This window comes from Lutjanus erythropterus, chromosome 16 (assembly GCF_056507025.1).
Source record: "Lutjanus erythropterus isolate fLutEry1 chromosome 16, fLutEry1.hap2, whole genome shotgun sequence".
NCBI classification, from domain to species: domain Eukaryota; kingdom Metazoa; phylum Chordata; class Actinopteri; order Lutjaniformes; family Lutjanidae; genus Lutjanus; species Lutjanus erythropterus.
The window spans coordinates 25,753,719-25,770,894 of NC_139332.1; the positions used below are offsets into that span (position 1 = coordinate 25,753,719).

Here is a 17,176-nt window from a genome sequence, read left to right on the forward strand (position 1 = left end):
GCTTTCCTGCTGGTGATCCGGGCATTAAAAGCTGATGGAAAGAGTCGAAGAAAAAAAAAAACCCTGCACGGATGTGTCTTTGTTGACAGATGACAGCTGCTCCTGCTGCCTCATTTTCTGTGTCAGTCCGCAGGGCTCAGGTGTGGCGACACGCCCCTCAGGAACTACAGCACCCGGACAGCCTACCTGTTACACTGCGGTTTCAGTAAGTTGATTGAAATCGTGCCTCACAATATTAAAGTAGTGGAACTTTAATTTTCCGTTACTTTTGGATCACCCCAATATGAAATTGTTAAGCCTAATATAGTGTTTTATGTTTGGTGTTACGTTTATTAATTGTTTGTCCAGCTATTCTTTCCTTTGTTGCGTGCAAACGTACGTTTAGATAGCAGGAATCATCCACCTTTAAACGTGTTTTTTTAAGTATGCTATTTGCACTTCTCACTCAAACTTAGAGTAAACTGCTACTTATTCCAGTCTGGGTCCTGTGTTTTTAGCAGTTGTAGTAGTAGTGGTAGTATTGACGATTTACTGGATTGCTGTGTAGCTAACATGAGCAGTTAGCTAGTCTATGTAGCTAATGTTAGTGGTTGCTCTTTGTAGCGGATATTAGCCGTTATTCTGTGTAGCTAATGTTAGCGGTGGCTCTGCGTAGCTAACTTTAGCCATTGGTCTGTGTTGTTAATGTTAGCGGTTGGTAGCTGTGAAGCTATCGATAGTCGTTGTTCTGTTTAGCTAACAGTGGCTGGTCTTACCTGTAAATTTGTCTTAAATTAGCTTTATGTTGAGGTCTTGGATGACTGTACTGTGATGTTGCTTGTGATTTAAACACAAAATAATGTGGTGATTTTTGACCCAGTTAAGCATTTTTTCACTAAAGGCCATGATAATGAGTTTTAGATTAACAGCAATAATTACACACTTTTAAACATGCTGAAGGTGTGCTAGTCACAGGTTACACTCAAGCTTCAACCATAAATTTATTCTGGTCTGGGCTTTGTGTTTTTACCCACACACCATCCCTGTCACCAGCATCACCACCTATAGTACCAAAATGTTTTTCGGTAGTGGTAATAGTATTATTATGATAGCTAGCTAACTGGATTTGTGTGCAGCTAACATTAGCAGTTGATCTGTGTAGCTAATGGTAGTGGTAGCAGTTAGTCTGTACAGCAGACGATAGCAGTTGTTCTGTGTAGCTAACGTTAGCACTTACTCTTTGTAGCTAATGTTAGCAGTTGGTATGTGTAGCTAACATCAGCATTTGGTCTGTATAGCTAATGTTAGCGGTTGGTCTTACTTGTAAATATATCTTATATCTAGAAATCATATGTTCTTGGATGATGATAGCATTTTCACAGCTAAAGGCAAAACTGTCACTATACTTTACATATATACTATATAAGTTATATACTACTTAGCTACTATACTATTCTTTTTTCACTAGAGGTCATAATGCAAAATGAATGTAATACGATTACATCTTTTTTTTCTGCAGTACTTATGGAATACCGTTAACTTTTTGGTATCGTAATGACACAGTCCCATCACATGTAATCTGTTACTCTCCAAGCCTGGGAATCTTATACTGAGTTTTCAAATGTCAAGTGCAAGTCCTAGCCCTGTATTCAAAATCTTACTTAGGTCTAAGTAAAAGTGCAAAAGTATTAGCATCAAAATATAAATATGGTTCCAAAAGTAAAAGTACTCCTACTGCAGAATACTCCAGTGCATGCATGTTGTTTCACTAATGTGTAATTTACATTATTTTAAAGTTGCAGATGGCAAAGTTGGAGCTAATTTTAATGGTTTTATATACTGTAGTTGATGAATTTTCCCCCAGGGATTATAAAGTCATATTCTTATATAATTATTATTATTTCAGTCTTATTCTTATTTTTCATCATTAATCTAAAAGTTACAAAGGAACTAAGTTGCCAAATAAATATAGTTGAGTAAAAAGTACAATATTTCCCACTGAGATGTAATGGAGTAGGAGTATAAAGAACATGAAAATACTCAAGTACAAGTAACTCAAAATTGTAGCCTACTTGAGTAATGTACTTTTTTTACTTTTCAGTATTTAGGTCAAGTCTCTCCATCTTTGATAAAGGTTAGTGGCCTAAACACACCAAGAAGGGAAATAAGACTGTAGTTTTAACAGTCTATCCCTGACCAGATCTGATTTTATCATATTTTATAAACATATTAGAACATTATCATTAATATATATGCACTATATGTGTGTGCATGTCTGATGGTGGGAGATAATATGAGATCTACTGAAGACTGAAAAGACAAAAATCCTCACAGGATACCATGATCTCAATTGCCTGGAAGCAGTGGTGGAATGTAACTAAAGTACTGCACTTTATTTTGACATGTACTTTCCTCGAGTATTTTCATTCTATACTAGTTTATGCTTCCATGAAATAAAAAACATCACATTAACAGCACAAATATCTCTCAATTGTATAACAGTTGTACCCATGACATACAACCTGCATTTTCATATATAAGTTTGCTGTGGTTTAATTGAATTTGGGTGAAAAGAACCCTTGTGGGTCTTTTTCTTTGTCAGGGGTATTCTTCTCTTTAGAGTAATCCTTAGGGGAAAGTCAGGGTGGTTGTGTTTTATCATTGATGATTAACAGGGCTCTCCAGTGTACAGCTGTGCTGTAAAGGTCATCTGAGGGCTTTTGTTGGCTCTTCATCAACAAACTAAAATCTTAAAATCCTCTTATGTGTTTTGTTATACTATTCTATAATAATATTACACAGTGAATGGAGCCATTCTGCTCTTTGAGTAATTTTACTTTTGTACATTTTCCAGATAATGCTTCTGTATTGTGATTGAAGTAACATTTTTAATTCAGTATATTTTATATAATATTATATTAATGAAGTATTTTACCTCTACTACGTCTCCTTTACTTAGATAACAGTTATGGGTACTTCTTCCATGCCTGCCTGGGAGCACTTTAAGGATGCAAATTATAAACCTTCAGGAGAGATGATGACTTAAAATTATAGCTTAAGTGCCAGCTAACAATAATAATGATGATAATTATGAAGATAGGCAATTATGAGAATAGGTATGTGCACAGAGCACTTCCCAGATTAAGTATCTTACATAGCATATGTTGCCAAAGTATCTCATCATTATGTACCTTTACAGCATGAAATCTCTGTGGCTGAATGGTGACATCTTGTGGTGTCTTTGCAGTTTGCAACCTGATCACAGATCACTCTAGCAGGCCTGTTCAAGCCTTTGTATGCATGTGACTTTTTTGCCTAATGAGGGCGCTAACAGCTTACTCAGTCTAATCTAAGACTACGTGCTGTATCACAAGTCCAGTGTGAGCTACTAGGAAATGACTATGACCTAACTGATGCAATGAATGGTCAATTAAATGTCACAAAAAGTGCACAAACCAAGCTTTTTTCTCTGTCAGTGACATTAATTATAATAATAATTAACAGAAATTAATGGCAACATTTACTGTACTTTTAAAATAAAACACCCAGATCAACATGTTCAGTATACAAATTTCAATACACAGTATTCAAGATCTCCTGTAAAATGTCTTTCACTAGAACTACAGAGGCAGTCAGCTTGGCTGTTTTTTGTTGAAATAAAAGCCATGTAACTGTAGGACCCAGACTTGTCCAAAATATGTGTATTGCCAATTCTAACATTGTTATTATATTCAAAGTACAAAAAATAAAATGGTTCTGAATTTTTTTTACCTTGAGTGGTCGTACCAATCATGACCATTCATTCATACATTCGACTGCTGCACTGCTTTTTCCTTTTCCCTTCTTTTCTCTTCTTTTTTCTTTTTTTTTTTGCATGTCTATTCACACAGTATTTCTACATATTATTGGTGGGCTGTTATATTATTTGTAGAATAGTTGGTGCATAGGAGTGTTTCCGACTTATGTGGTCCAAACATTTCCAATAACTCCAGAGCGCTGTAAATTCCAGAAGTCAAAATTTCTGAAAAAAGCTAGATGATGTAATCATTGCCAAATTTCAGACACGTATCTATCTGGTGAAACATTCTGCTTAAAACAAAATCATATTGTGCAGCCTGACTTCATTCTCTTAGTGCTCCATTTAAATTGATGAGTTATTCAAATTGAGGATTTTTTTAAAGGATCATTTTATTTTTTTGAATGAAGACATCACTGAATATGACAGCAGATATTCTATCAATTTGAAAACCTCAATAGAAGCTTTGAACATAAATAACATATGACAGAAATGACCTTTAGTGCAGCCAATGAGTGATCATTACAGCTGCGGCCATTTTTGTAGTGACAGAATTCCAGTAGTTCTAAGTTGTATTACTTTATTCTAACAGTAGCCTCCCACCCTGGCTGAAATCTTACAGTAACGATGAGAAGATAACAAGTGATAAAAGACTGAAACCTCATTTTTATGGGGGGTAATTTAAGTGATATCGTATCCCTCATTGTGCTGGATTTCTCCTGCTGCAACCTACAGGTAGCAAGTAAATTAAACTTTTCTTAGTTTCCTTGTCAGGAGCACTGTATGGAAACCTCTATACTCCTGGATTTTTTCATAGCACTCTGTTATGTATAAATTTAACACTGAAAAACATTTAAATAATTAAATTGGAATTTCCATTTGCTCATGTGTGTCTTGCTGTTATGAATAATCAGCAGTAAGGACATAATGACAGCTTACTGCATACAGTATGTCAATACCCATGGCTGAAGTCATTGAAATATCCAAGCTACTGAAATTTAGTATTTAGTTACACCTATTAGTTACTTCTCTCAAAAGTAATTGAATTACTTTAGCAAGTGCTGCATATAAAAGTAATTGCTTAGTAGGGAAAACACTTTTAATTTCTGCTTTAATTCTCTTATTACAGTAATGCACAGACAGCTATATTACATTAGTGTAGCTATAAGTGACAAATGTGAAATAGTAGTCTATCATTGTACCTTTTATCACTTAATACTCCTAACTCCAAGTAAGCTACACTTTTACAGCCTTGGGTCAGACAACAGGATTCAGAAGAAGACAGGAAGCTGGATATGCTGCTGCATAGTGTTGTTACAGCAGCTGATAATTAATTATATGAGGAACAGTTTATATTATACTGAAAAACAAGCTCACATAGTCACAAGCTCATTTCAATTTCAGTAATTGTAATTGTGTTCTTACTTGGAAAAAGTAATTAGTTACTGTCTGAAATAGTGGAACGCATTACTCCCAACATGGCTAAAGATAACCCTAAAGTTTCCTGGTGTTGTTTTACTGTAATAGTAGCCCAGCATAGTGTGTCTCATTATAATATATATGTATATATATATATATATATACATATACATATATATATATCTTTTATATTGTAGGAATAAAAAAATAGTAGTATGAGCAACTTGCCATCATAACAGAAACATAAGACTATAATACTAACGGATAGTGACTAAACTTGAAAAGGTATGATAGCATGTTTCCACCACTTGACAGAAAATACTGTATTATGCTGATAAGTTACAGTTATCTACTGTCATGGTTAACAAACTACATCAACCAAAGTCATGTTTTAAATAATATGAAATGCTCTGCAGTTAAAAAAAAAAAAGGCTTTCGTATAGCTCTACACCTCGTCTTCATTTAATATTCTGTTTTTCTGGTTAATCATGGTAGCTACATCCAGCTTCTCCTGTGGACTTGGCATATGATATGTATAGTATATGTATGTATAGCGCCAACCCCTCGATCAATAGGATTACTTCCTTTTGTTTATGCTATCATATATTCAGCTACCGAGGCTGCCTTTGCTCACTGCTGTTTCAAACTCAGACACTGCTTATTTTGCTCCTGATATGACTTGTAACACATGAAAAGCACCACATAGACATGTTAACAAGGTTAATGTGATTTTCACTGTAGGGGGGCTTTAATTTACATGTGAAGGATAATTATGTTAAGTGTTTTTTTGTTTGTTTTTTATTTTTTGCTGAACGCTATACACAGCAAAATGACAATTATGCAACCATATTTTACAATTATTATGATATGCTGTTAGATACTGTTTTAAATCCACTATAAATCTAGAGCAAGTCATGATATTCGCATGTTGTTGCTCAAACGTCATACAGAAAGCAGTCATCATGGAGCACACAGGGACAGTGGTTTCATGGGAAAACTGGTACAATGGTAACATTGCCACAACTGTTTTCTCAAACATAGGTGTGGCTGTAGAAATGTAAATAAGCACATATCATGCAGCTAATGTAAGTCCAACAGTGCTTTTCGAAACATGTAACTCCCAACCATTCAGAACAGAGAACTGATCAATATTGTTTAAGAGCTTCTTTCCTTAGGTGAACTCATTAAACCACTATTTTTATCTTTATATCTTTTACCTTTAGACCCCATGAAACTGACTGTTATGCCATCACAACCTTATGTTATTACTCAGTGCTCCACACCCATGTATATGGCCCTTACTGCTGACTGAAAAACAACTGCAACCGAAAGTCAAACACTGAGCTCATACCAAAGCTAATAACGTCAGGATGAACCCAGGCAATGAACTGTGATGATACATGATTAAAGGAATACACATCTGGGGAAACTAAGCCAATAATCTGTTTTTATTATCTCGCTAAAATCAACAATGTGATTATCAGTAACTTAAAACTGAAAGGGAACATTGGCATCAGTGCAAAGTCTGCCCCTCTTTGGCACGCTCACCCACATACAACACAAACGCACTCACACCCCTGCCTTTTATATTTATCATGACTGAAATCTTTCTGTTGAAATAAAACAGAAAGTCATGTGGTGTTATTGTTCCTTAAATGAAACACTGTGAAGATATTTGATCATTATCCAACACGGGTCTCTTCCAAGTAAGCAGGCAAAGAGGGGAAAAAGGCTTCGCAAGGTCAAAAAGAACTACCTCTGTTTCTCCAGTTTATTTTCTTCATTTATTGCTATGGAAGACTCAACAGAATTAAATGGAAATTTTGCCATTTGATAAAAATGTACCTTCTTATCTTAAATCTAGATGTTTTTTTACTAATTCACAGAATTTTTATCATGCACGCTTGCTCAATTAAATTAAATCCTAAGTTGTTTTCTCATAATATAGTGCAGTATTCAAAGTTCTTCTAAAACTCAGACCAATACAGGGTTTAAATATTAAAATGATAGATGGGTGTTAGCCTATTTAAAAAGAGGTGTAAATTGTGCAGAAATGCAGTAAAATGAAGAGTGAAACTTTTTGCTGGCAGGTGTTCGAGGTGACTAATTATGCTCATTTCCAGCTCTATATTTACATTTTGGGATTCCACTAGAGTAGCTTTGCATTATTCGCAGTAGAAGTTTTATTTTCTGTCTCTTTAACATCCCCCTCCTTAAAAGCCCAATTTCTTATGATTGCAGCTTCTCAGAAGTGTCCCAAGGGGCAGCACCCAGAGCTTGTGAGCACCTAAGCAACAGTCAGTGTGTACTGTACAAAAACACACCTTTATTCACTGATTTAGGTGAAACTGGATTATATTTCATGGATAAAACATGCTCTGGTCATCCATGTGATGTCTGCCAGCTGCTCTCCTCACCTTTCAGCTAATTAAATAGTTACCTGATGGACACTAACTTTCTGTTTGCAGTTAGCTATTTTAGCTGCTAGCTGGGTAGTTAGCTAAGAGATTTTTTCAAAACTTTATATGAACAATACCATTTATACAACAGGACTGGGTTTGCAAGACTTCAGCACCCAGTACTTCTGAGCACTGTCTTAGCATGGAAAATAGCAATATGAGCAGTGAGACAAAGATTAGGTTGGAAAAATTATAAGAGGCAGGCGGAGCAGAGTGTTTCTGGAGACTGATTACTGTACACAAGCACACAATTTTAGAACTTAATTCATATATTTTGATGAAACTGGATTGTGTTTTACGGAAGACGTATTTTCCTGTTTTCCCTCTGATGTCCTACAGCTGCGCTGCTTCAACTTTTAGTGACTTATGAAGTTTCCTGGCGGTTAACTGAGCTAATTGACAGTTAGCTCACGCAGCTGACTCTGCCCAGACTGGGAGTTCAAAACAGCGGGAGAGTGCATGGCTAATTAGCAGTAGCAGTCAGCAACTTTAGCAATGAGTAAAGATCCCCGTCCCTCAGAAACTTTGTAAATCACCGAGCTGAGCAGCTGCCAGACAGAGGACATCAAAGGGAAAAGCAGAAAATATATTAACTTTCCTTCACAACCAAAAAAAAGGACTTTCCATGAGACATACAGAACACGAACATAATCCTGAGCAAAGCCCTCAAATGAAGAAGGACTGAGTTTGTGGGCTTGCTGTGCTGTAGTTGAAGTGGACAGGGATTGTGAAGATCTGAGAACGTAACTTTATATATTTAATAGACAATAAGGAAAGGCATAATATGTCCCTTTGAAAGAGATCAGCAAAAGGAAGCTGTCATGTATTTTACCAGACCAAGAATTAGACCATAAATACATGAGCAGCAGAGAGAGTTGCTGATAAGAGGCTGATAGAGATTATACATATGTCCTCAGTTTGTCCTTTTTTGAAATGTGTCAAAGTCATTACGGGAATAGACAACAACATAGGATGATGCAATTTCAGTATGGATCTGATGTTATGTTCAGATACTGCATGTATGATGCAATCTCTGAGTTAATTTTAAAGTAGGCTGAGCCACAGTGAAAGTTGAAGAACCAAGAACAGAACTCTGGTAGTTTCTAAGAAAAGGAGTGGATATAATGCTGGTAGGCGCTGACAAAAGTTTGGTCCATTCATTACTTGCAAATTTTGAGTTAATGTACTAGTAATGATGCACCTAAGTGTTCAGCAGCCACAGTGGAGTAACTGCAGCATCCGTTCCATGTCAACAGCAAAATGGAAGGTCAAGGCGTGAGCGCAGGGGGAATCACTGAACCCCCCCGTGAAACACTGATCTTGACCTAATTAAGCGGTATGGTTGTCTGTAGTGGCGATACACAGGTTGATGTACCCGCTAGCTGTGGGTTGACTCACTAGAAAATACTGAGGGTTTGTGTGGGCCTGTCATGTGACAATGCAGCAGTCTAATTAGTAGTTATCGATGACTTCCAAAAACATTGCATGCAATAGCCCATCTTCTGCCTTCTCTCCCCTAATATCTGCCTCTCTCTCTCAAACACATGCAGACACACATGCTGCTGCTGCAGTGGAGCTCAGCTCAGCTGATCGGTGCGCACGCAAAACTAAAAAAAGACAACAGACCTACACATGAAGGTGAAGGCTACTATTCTGTGGAAATTCATCGGTAAGTTGTGAAGGATGAATCATTTGTACGTGCGTGTGTGTGAGGGAAAAAGAAGAATTACTTGTTTTGCAGTTATCAATGACCCTGCAGGCTCATCTATGGAGAAATGCCAACAACTGGGATCTGTATCTGGTGTACTTATAAGTTTTGCAGGTTGGGTGGGTTCAGATTTTATAGTAATTCTCACAATATTTGTATAATTTGTATTCACAAAACCTCTATTGTGCACATTACATTTCCTCTAGATTTTATGTATTTTTTGTGAACTCACAACCTTAAAGTTCAATGGGTCATGGGTCAGGGTTCAATCCTGATGATCCAAAATAGGGCTGGGCAGATTAGTGCCTCATTTCGGTGCCACATGCTTGAGCTTTCAATTGAAACAGCTGTCTGGACATTACGGATGCATCACCAAACGTGCCTGGTTACCCTTAAGTTAGTTAATATAGTTCAATTTCAAGCTCAAATTGGCCATAGAAATTAAAACTTATGTTCTATAATGCTTTCATTTTGTACTTCCTTAACAAAAAAAATCGATTCAGGCACCATTTAGGCACCAGAAGCATTTTAAAAGAACAATTTTAGCACAGGTATCCCAAAAAAAGAAAAAATAAACAAAACAAATAATATCCAGCCTTGCAAAATGTGCAAAGAATACGAGTTAATTAATTACAAGTAAAACTACTGGTGTTTAAAAAATGCTGAAGTGAAAGGGCAAAGTCTCCAAAACTACTCAAGAGTGTCTCCAAATCCGAGTTTTATGTCCATATGTCATGGTTTGTTTTGGTCCATTTAGCCTTGAATACAACAATGCAAATGAACATTTTGGATATTAATTCAAAACTGTACACCTACTCAGTAAATTATAATTTTAAAAGTAACAAGGTAGATTGCATAGAGTAATGCACACCTAAGTCAGAATAAAACTACAGAATTTAAAAAATACTAAATAAAAGTAAAGTACTCAAAAAAGTAAGTTGAGTAGTTGCAATTCATTACTCCCACCCCCTCTGAAAGTATTCAACATAATGATAGTAGCACTTCACTGCACTGTGAGTAAAAGTTCAAGTTGTGCACTGTTCTTTGGAATTTTAAAGCACAGGAAGTGACTCCAGTCGGACAAGTGAAGTTGGACTATGAGCAGTAATTCAATGTAGCCATTGACTGATGACCTGCTGTGTCCATTTTCCCCAGAGAAGCTGGAAACTTTGCATCCATCTTCCCTGGGAAGTCAGCTCTATCCAGTTTCAAGGGAAGAAATTAGAGAATAATCTTTGCACGTGCAGGTTAGAAACATGGTGCAATCTGACGCCAGGCAGTGACTTCCCTGGAAATTTTCATTGGTACACTCTAACATGTACTGTAGAAAACTTCCTTGTTAGATTACACTATATGGACAGCTACGTGACCTGACGGTGAACACATTTTTTTCCTTCACTAGAATTGTAACAACATGAAGGCATGCTGCAAGCTAAAATCATGTTTTGTATTTTTTTATTTTTTTTGTCTCATTTGCTGTCAACCGCAGCAGGTTAAAGGCAGGTTTTCCTGTTGTGATTCTTATAGCTGTATGAATTCAGTCTGTTGTACATGGCCAGCCAGTGACAGACAGGAACTATATAGTCTCTGTTTTCAAAGAATAAGTGTCATGACATATCAGAGTGAAAAAACAACGTATAAACAGGATGTCTGCTTCACTTAAGCCCTGTCCTCTCAACCATGCAGTCAACAGTACAACAGTACTCCCAGCGGAAGTGGTGCTAAATTATTGACAGTGTTTCTATTTCTTTTGATTTGTCCAGTGTTGATCTTTTCATAATAATATATTTGCTTTTTTTTTGCTATTTATCTAATTTATTTATTTATTTATTTATCTCCCAGGTTGCACAGTATATACTGGGGTCAGTGTATTCTGCAAGGACAAAAGTGTTTTGTTAAATTTAATGTTTGGTCAGATAAACTGCCCTCATCACTCTCAACACATGACAGGTTGTGGGGTGCTGGGCAGGCGGACCTTGAATTACTATTTAAAGTAGTGTTTAAAACATGTGTGTCAAACTCATTTTAATTAATGGATCACATACAGCCCAATTTGATCTTAAGTGGACTGCTATGTCCTGCAAAATCACACCCACCTGGGTGTAAACTGAGTTTTCCTGTATAACTGGACTCTGTATGATTGTATGATAACAAAAACGTTTGTCTTTACCTTTATGTTTAAAAACTAACAATTTTAAAAGGCCAAACGATATATATTAAACTACCAGTTATACAGCTTATGATGATAAAGTTCCTCTTATCAAAGTTGTTTGCTGTTGATTGGACAGAGATACAGATGTTTCTTAATTTATACCAGGGGTTTTTTTTTTTTGACAGGGATGGCCCAAGTGGGGCACTGACTTATATAGGGGTGGCATCAAGTACGTGCGTGTGTGCACGTTAATGTACTGTTTCTCATATCTACTTTAATTACTAACATCAGAGTATCTTACAGTTTCTTACGTTACTTAAAATTATTTAAACAATAAATATTCTGCCAATTACAAGGCAACCAAATGACATCATGAAAATTGAATGTAAAGCTTTATATATGTGTGTGTGTATATATATATATATATTACTTTAACTATAAATATATATACTTTATTGTTTAAGTCCTTGCCTCTGTTGTATCCTGTTCCTCAGTCTGTGAGACTCCTAAATTCGTCATCCACACTCGATCATAAAAAATAGTTTTTATTTTCTTGATTTATTTTTAAGTAAATTGAGCTTTGTAAAAAAAAAAAAATAGTAGGGTTGTTATTAGGGTATTATTTTATATTAATTATCATTATTTAATGTATTCTTTTAGGTTTCAGTATAATTCTGTAGCTTCCCATTAGTGTCCTTATATATTCTAATTTAAACAATCAAATTTTGGTTGAAGTATTCATGTTGAGAGTTGCTACACAAACCTCTGTTGAGGGAGGGGAGAACATCAGCGCTCTGATCACGTCACTGCTCTTTGCTAATGGCTGAGTGGGAGTTTCCATTTAAAAGACCTGGAAAAGAACACAGATGGAGGCACCATTGAGAACGTGGGAAGTATTTCACACACCAACCTAGTAATAGATTTACAAATCTTGTCCTGGTCTGTGTGTTTTAGGGCTGAATATGAATCATGTACATCATGTGAATGATCTTCTGTTTCAGAGGATGTGGTTTATAAATGGGGCTGTCAATTGTTTGAGGGAGACTCAACGCATTTTCTAATTAGGACATTGGTTATGTTGGATGTAGTGTCATTTCATGTTTTCTCTTCTCTTTATCAGCACAGTACACAGGTATTCTACACTTTCTTAGACACTGTGGCTTCTGCTTCGATTACTTAATTGCACAATAGGATCAACGTGCAGCTGGCAGCGTAGCTGGCAGTGTATCAGAAGAAAAGGATTTCCTGTCACCACTGCAGTTTGACTGCACATTTAATGTCTGAGGTGTTTTCATTCTGGTCAGCAGTGTGTAGGTGTGGGGGAGAACCCCATAGCACATATCACAAGAGGAAATACTATATAATGAGAAGTCATCGCACAGCAAAAAGAAAAAGAAAGTGGTTAAGAGACAAGAGAGAAGTCAGACTGTGAGAGAATTACTGGAAAGGGCAAACCATGTTTACAGTAACTTTGCTATAGATTTTGTTGATTGAAAGTGTGTCTCACTCCCACTGAAATGGCAATGATTAAATTAGACTTGTATTTTGGGGTTTCATATTCGTTCAGGTGTGCCCTCTGTGCCCGTAAATAACATTGCATTGTTGTCTTCAGAAAAGCAGGGGAAAAAGGTTCAGGTTATAAAATCTACCTTTAAACTATGTCTAATAGTCTTATCTGAGAATGAGGTGGTTTACAGGTAATTATCAATGACACTCACCTAAAATAAGACATCAGGGCAGTTTTTCCAATAATCTGAGCGTGTTAAATGATCAAAAACACGGAGTAAAAAAACACCCACGTTTCCTCCTGTAATTACCGTCAGACTCCAAAACAGGAGTATCTATTGTCATGCTCATAGTGATTTTTTTTTTTTTTTTTAAATTGTGATGTAACCAGTGCTTTTTCTGAGTTTCACTGGTGACTGACTGACTAGTTTCATTTCCTGTATTTTCTAGGAAAGAGCCTGAAAAGTGAACTGTCAGGGGGATGTAAGCATGGGACTTCCTATGGTTTATTGCTAGCATGACAGCAGGATGTCGCAAGGGTGTGTGCATTGTGTTCCTGTCTGTGATTTACAGGCACTATAACCAGTAATTTGTCATGACGTCTTTAAGTTTGTGTGTTTAGGAACAGAATTTTGTTAGAATGTCCACATGCATGCATTTGCAAATTGGTAATAGCCTCATATCAAATAACCGGATAATGAAAATAAAAGAAGAACAAGAGACAAGTTGTAAAATTATTGTAATTTCACTTCTAAAATCACAGATAATATCAGACAGCAATGATACGGTTAACATGAACTCATGGTGAGTTATAGTAACCAACCCTGGAAGAAATAAAGGCAGAGTATGACTCTCTCAGCAAGTAAAAGGAAAGGCATAGTCTTGGTTAAGTGTCTCATATGAAGAAAACATTTTATTTATCATCACAACAAGTTACAGACTTAGGCAGAAGGTACCTTGTGGATTTTTTGCTTTGTTTTTATAAATTGGTCTCTACTTCTGTTGCATCATGCATGAGGATACACATGCACGCTTACAAGTAGATGGATAGGGGAGCCTGCTGTTGGCTACACAATCAACATTTGATTGTGGTAGCCAACAAATATAGCATTGCGCCAATAAAGCAGTGAAGAAAAAGACTGCTTGCAAGTAGATATAGTTCTAAACAATGTACAATTTAAAACATGAAATTAAAAATTAAGAATTTAGACATGTTTGCTGGACCTGAGGATGTTGTGTTTTTATAGGAAACTGGTCACCTGGTGAAAAATCTAAGGACATCAAATTAATATAAAATAATAAAGGACACACCTGTCCCTCTATGCTTTAAGGGAGATTGTAACAATGACAACAAAGTAGTCATTTTAACCCAAAGCATGATTTTTCCCAAGTCTCAAGTCTTTGCACTCAAGTTAAGGCAGGGATGTCTAGAGTAAGGTCCCAAGTCAGGACTGACCAAGTCAAGTCCTAAACTTTCAGTTTTGAGTCTGAATGTGACAATGAGTTTCCAGCTTCATGGATTTACAAAGTTACTTAGCTGTCAAGCTAGCATTGGCTAACATAAGCCTGGTAAATATGTTATATATTACATTATTAGTTTTGACTTACCATTCTTTGTGCATCTTTCAAACAAAACTGGAAGTTGTTGTGTCTCCATCTTTTATTCGTTTTATACTACAGTTCCTTTTTTGTTGACATTGGTACCATTTTTTCCAACTGGAACTCTTTAGTCTTTCATGGTTCTCTCCTGCAGTTTGACTTGATGCTGTCAAATTGATTGAAAACAAAGTGGATCTGGGGATTAGGGTGTCGAGGGGGTGGGACATACGCAGCCCTGATGCATTTTATTGTGAGTGACAGGCTATTTACTGAATGTCTAGTTGGCTCCAAACTAATTAACACCATGTCAAAATACCAGGACAAATCACTACATCAGCCCCCAGCCTCAGAGGACAGTAGAGCTGAGAGGATAATAAGTTTATTGTGTGTGTGTGTGTGTGTGTGTGTGTGTGTGTGTGTGTGTGTGTGTGTGTGTGTGTGTGTGTGTGTGTGTGTGTGTGTGTGTGTGTGTGTGTGTGTGTGTGTGTGTATTTTTCACCAACAGACTGCTTCATCAATGAGGGCTTAATGGATCAATGGCTCAATGACAGATTGATACCCGCTGTCTGTGACGTGACTTCAAACTCAAAGGCTGTAAGTTTTGCCATTGTTTTTTAGATTTTCCTGTTAAATTTGGTGTTAGCATGTTGCTAATGTGGCTACTACCACAGACAATGGTGGTGCAACATTTAAGGAAAGTCAAGAAAAACTGTGTGAAAGTTAAGCCTCATTTGAAATCAAATAGTAGGAGGTTGGATAACTGTTTTTTTCATGTTGCTTTTTGTGTTTATACAAGTTTATACTGTGGCATGAACTACGTTAGCGCTGAGCTTTCTTTGTATATGGAAGTCTGTGTGATCTTTGTCGCTGATTTGTGTGTGTGTGTTAGTGTTGCTTTAAGTAGATTTAACTTGATATACATGCCCTGAAGGTAACAATATCCTTATGTATGAAAAAGAAAAGGTCAAAGGTCACCCATTCAGTTTACCAGATAGTGCACTCATTGCACTGTGGCTGATTTATTTCATCTAGTAATAACGTGCAGTGTTTTTTCCCCATTGATTGATTGAGGAGTAGGAGAACTTTCACTCTTTGTTTGACTGCAGCATTACTGGGGATTGTGGTGAATTAAGTGTCAATGTGCTAGAAATAAATAGCCTCACCGTGATTCTGGAAATTAGGGGAAATTAATTGATTAGTAGCACATTTTCTAATTCTTTCCTTTTCTTTTAACCTTTGGAAGGGGGGAGTCCAGTCACAAGACTCGGACACAGGCCAAGCAGACCTGTGCAACCAGCCCACTGTCAAATTGTAAAATACAGTATTTACTTTTCAGCAGTGGTTTGTGTGCTGATAGGGTTGTCAGATCAAAAAACACTTTTATGTGTTGTTCAAGAGGAAATTGACAGGAAACGTAGTAGTGTATTTTGTAATTTAAACTGGTTAACCTATTTTGTTGTAAAAGGGTAGAGAAAAGGCTAACAGCAGCAATGTTTTGTGTGAAAGCTTCAACATGAGAATGAATGAATATGGTGGTCATGTTAATGTTGGTGGAATGTTGGCAAATTTCTGCCAGTTGACTCAGTTGTAGTGGCATTGCAGTGGGTGCTTCACCATCTGTTGCCTGATGGGGATCTGCACTCTACTGAGTGCAGAGTTCTCGGCCATAATAAAATTTCAGGAATCGTTGCTTTGCTGCCCTTCCAGTTTTGTTGCTGTATTGTTCCACGATTCAAATCAGATTATACCAGCATGAAAACACACACAAAACACAGGACGTATAGAAACAATATCTTTTAATATGCTACATCATGTAAATATAAAAGTATCATCAAAATAGTCTCTCACATATAAATTCTGAACACCAAAAATAAACTACACGGACAAACATACTGTACAAAAGAAAACAAACTACAAAATGATAAAGAAGTACATTACTGGCTCAGGAGTAAAAATTTTCAAGAACAATTCCTGCCTTCTGGTTTTCACCAAAGTAAACAGATCTGGTTGAATTTTTATTCCAGTGCTAAATATTAACAATGTTTGAAAATTGTGCTCCCATGTTGCTCATTTTTGCTGTGCTGAATATGAGGTACCGATGTCTGAAAAAAGATTTGGATGAAGCTCGAGCTAACATTTACAGTAAAGCTTTGTTTGCAAGAAAAACCTCTGAAAAAACATCTGAATCCGTTAAAAAGCTATGCAGTGATCCACTTGGTTACTCAGCATTAAATTTCGACATAGAGACATCACAGTAAGACAAGGCTCAAAGCTATTTTCAGATAGTTTTGTGTACATTTCCTTATGATACTGTGATCATACTGAATCTGTAGTATTTCGTTTCTTTTGGTGGCATTTGGTTCAGCATCCTGTGTGTTTGATACTTGGATATTTAAATTAGTTGAGAGAAGTTGCTGAATAATCAAGAAGAAAAAGTGAAAATGCTTTTGTCTGAACCTCTTCTCTAAATTGACCCTTCCTAAGTCTTGGTAACTTGGTCGACTTTATTCTTTTCTTGTTAAAGCAACGTATAGGGTTCATCTTAAATTAATGTTAGC

The 17,176-nt window shown here is 36.5% G+C and overlaps 1 long non-coding RNA gene across 1 annotated transcript; it reads left to right on the forward strand.

The window, feature by feature from the left end:
• Positions 1 to 2: 2 nt before the first annotated feature.
• Positions 3 to 15,213, forward strand: LOC146313177 (uncharacterized). The gene is made up of 3 exons (XR_014772048.1): positions 3 to 205; positions 9,204 to 9,322; positions 15,124 to 15,213. It is a non-coding gene; the product is annotated as an uncharacterized LOC146313177 (long non-coding RNA).
• The last annotated feature ends 1,963 nt before the right edge of the window (positions 15,214 to 17,176 follow it).